The following is a 3,680-nucleotide window of genomic DNA, read 5'->3' on the forward strand; positions in this document are numbered from 1 at the left end:
CCGTGGTACCAATCCAAAATCGGGGGTAAGTTTAATAATTTAGGCTTTATTAGGCTATTTAGGATATTTAGAGCCTAGGGTAATTTTAGGGAAATTTACTCTAGGGATTGTGATGAGTAATGTAGTGAAGTTTGAATTTCAGGGTTTCAGGGGTTTTTGAACGCCTGGGGCGTAGGCCGGGGTGTTATTAGGTTTTTCAAGAATCAGGTAAGAGGATTAAGTTAAGTCAGTAATTTTATGAAATTTGAATCCATTTAATTGTTATGTTTATATAAATTTATTTATTTATTTGGAAATTTAAAGGTTATTTTGAAAACCAGTCATTCGAAATGGATTTTACAAACTTAGGACATATGGTATGGTATTTTTGAATAAAATGAATGGTGGAAAGCTTGTTTGTTTATATGGATATGTTAAAATATGAAAAATTGTGTGGCGGATGATTTAATTTGTATGGATTATTGTATATCTGGATTTGGGATTTTGAAATACTAAATTATTTGAAAAATACTAGAAATTCTTGTGAAAATACTGGAACTATTTATGAAATGCAGGTGTTTCAACTAACGGCTAGTGGCCGGGTATTTTTTGATTGGCCAAGGGTCAAGATTATTATTTGACGGCCGAGGGCCGAGTTTTAATTGATGGCTATATACTAGATTGTATTTTGTGGTCGGGGGCTAAGTTTTTGGAATAACAGGAAATATATGTGAATTAATGTTTTAAATGATGATTTCGATTATCCAAATTACATGATATGCTTTAGGAACCCTGGGGACCAGTGTAATGTGAGCACGGTACCGTTGCTAGTTAGACCATGCGCACCCACACTATTTTGGATAGAAGTGTAGGGGGTCCAGCCGACTGCTTGCGTGAGGTTAAACTAAGGGCGTTAGATGTAGTGACCCGAAGAATAATAGTATTTAAATAATAAAGAGGGAGAGAAATAGAAACAGTAATAGAAGGAGGCAGTCAACTTCGTTGACGACATTGCATTTTGAATATAATAACTCAGGGAATTTTCTCATGGCCTCGTCGACAAACATAGGGGATTCGTCGACGAGAGTACAAGAAGGTCTCGTCGACGAGGGCAAGTTTCGTCGACGAGAAGATGCCAAGAGAGGATTTTTGGAAGTCTAAAATTTGTCGACGAGGGTGCAGGTTCGTCGACGAACTTTCTACAGGACTCGTCGACGAGGTGACGTGACTCTTCGACGAATCTTGCAGTATAAATAGCCCTAAATTGATTTTAATCGTAGAAATTCAGCCTCAAACTCTCTCTCTCTCCTTTCCCCTACGGTTCCTTCCTCTTCTTTCTTCGATTTCAGCTCCGACAGTCGCCAGATCAACGATCTAAGGCCACCACGATGCTCCTGACGGAGTTCTCTGCAAGTCTGCCGGAGCGGACCGTCGGTGGGATGAAGTTAGAACTCATTCCAAATCTAGGGTAAGGTCTTTTATTCGGAATTTGACTTTCCAGCAGTTGTAGGAAATGTTGTAGACGTAGAAATAGTGACGTTTTGTTCTGGGATATATGGTTTTCAGAGTGTTGAGTGAAGAACCTTGCGGGTATAGGACCCGTCTCAGTAGGGGGATTTTAGCAGAAATCAAGTAAGGGAAATATGCTATGCTAGGTAGTTTTAAATGATTTCCAGTATGAAATGTATATTGTTATCAGGTTATTATTTACAGCAGGACTTTATACAGATTATTAATTATGAATATTATGTATTAAATTACTGTGTGGCTTGAGAATATAAATTTAGTTCAGAAGTATGTTTTATAGTATTTTCAGGGTATGTTTTACAAAATATACAACCAGTGGATATGTTTTACAGTAATTACAAAATACCATGATTATACAGTTTTCAGTACCATAATTATACAGTTTTCAGTACCATGATTATACAGTTTTTAGTACCATGACTTACAGATTATAGTTCATTTTAGAAATACAGTTGACACAGTTACAGTTTATTTCAGTGTCATGGTTAATACAGTTATTTCAGAATCATAGTAAATCAGATAGTTGTATATAGAAATATATTATATAGTATCAGTGTAACGACCCGAATTTAAAATGGTATTTAATCAATAAAAGAAAGGGGAATGGAAATGGAAATAGAAGGAGGCAGTCAACTTTGTCGGCGAACGCTTCGTGTTCGTCAACGATATTGCATTTTGGAAGGAAAAACGAGGGAAAGTTATCAGGGCCTCGTCGACGAACACAGGGGATTCGTAGACGAAGTCATAAGAGGATTCGTCGATGAACACAGGGGATTTATCGACGAAGAAATACCGAAAGGCATTTTCAGCCGACTGAATTTCGTCGATGAGGACTGAATTTCATCGACGAAATTATTGAAGGATTTGTCGACGAATGACGTGGTTCGTTGACGAAATCCCCTGTTCTATAAATATAAAAAATCCAAGTTTATCTTCATAATTAAGCTAAGTTTTCCCTCTCTCTCTCCCCTTTGGTTTTCTCTTTTTCTTTTGTCAATTTCGGGCTAAATTTACCCCGGATCGACAATCCAAAGCCACCACGACGCTCCTGGGGAAGTTCTCTCCAAATCTTTCGGAGCGGATCATTGGTGAAAGGAAGTTGGGAATCATCCCAGAGTTGAGGTAAGGCTTTTTAAGCCAAATTTGGTCTTGTGATAGTTATAGGAAATGATGTACGCATGAAAATACTGAAGTTTAATACTGAGGGTTTTCATTTTCAGGGCATTGGTCAAGAAATCCTACGGGAGTTAGATTAGATTGTTTTAGGGGCTTTCTTAGTAGTCAGGTAAGGGGATAAACTAAGCTAGTTCCTTTTGAGAAAATGTATGTATATATGTATAGTATTTGATTTCTGGAAAGTAAATATGTTTATATATATATGATTTATATTTGGGAGAATAATGTTTAAATGATGATATTTTGAATACGTGAAAAACCTGTTCAGTGTGGCATGAATATAAAATATTGTGAAATACTGTTTTCTGGAATGGGGTTATGATACGGATTTTTATAATGGGAAACCGGCGTACGGGCCTGGATTTTTATATATATGTTTGCCGGCGTACGGGTCATGCTATGATGTGATTTTCCAGCATACGAGTTGTGCTATGATATGTTTGCTGGCGTACAGGCCATGCTATGATGTGATTTGCCAGCGTATGGGCTGTGCTATGATTTGCCGGCGTACGGGCCGATGATTTTCATGATATACGTATATATGCAAAATGATATGATCGATGTAAAAATTAATGATATGAAATATTCATGTATCACATTTTCAGTATATGTTATATGATATCAGAACCTGGTTGGCTTGGTCTAGGCTAGCACTTGCACGGTACCGTTGCTATGTGTCCATGGTCTTTGTGATCATGATATTTGTGTTAACGCTACTGTACGAAGTGGTGTGAGATTGGATGGTCGATGTGATTTTTAAGAAGAGTGTGATTGCCCCTGGTGTACGGACTAGGTCAGGCAGACCCATCGAACTTACAGACTGTACTTTTGACTTGACAGTGGTCGGCCAACCATTGTCAGGTCCCACCTTCGAGCCACACAACCCAGTCATATGGGGGTAATACATGACAACCGCCAGTTAACCTACCACGAATATTTTTGTATTATCATTATATGAGATGAAAAATGTTTATAAAAATGTAGTATGTTTTACCATG

The sequence above is a fragment of the Malania oleifera genome, chromosome 8, assembly GCF_029873635.1.
Source record: "Malania oleifera isolate guangnan ecotype guangnan chromosome 8, ASM2987363v1, whole genome shotgun sequence".
NCBI classification, from domain to species: Eukaryota; Viridiplantae; Streptophyta; class Magnoliopsida; order Santalales; family Ximeniaceae; genus Malania; species Malania oleifera.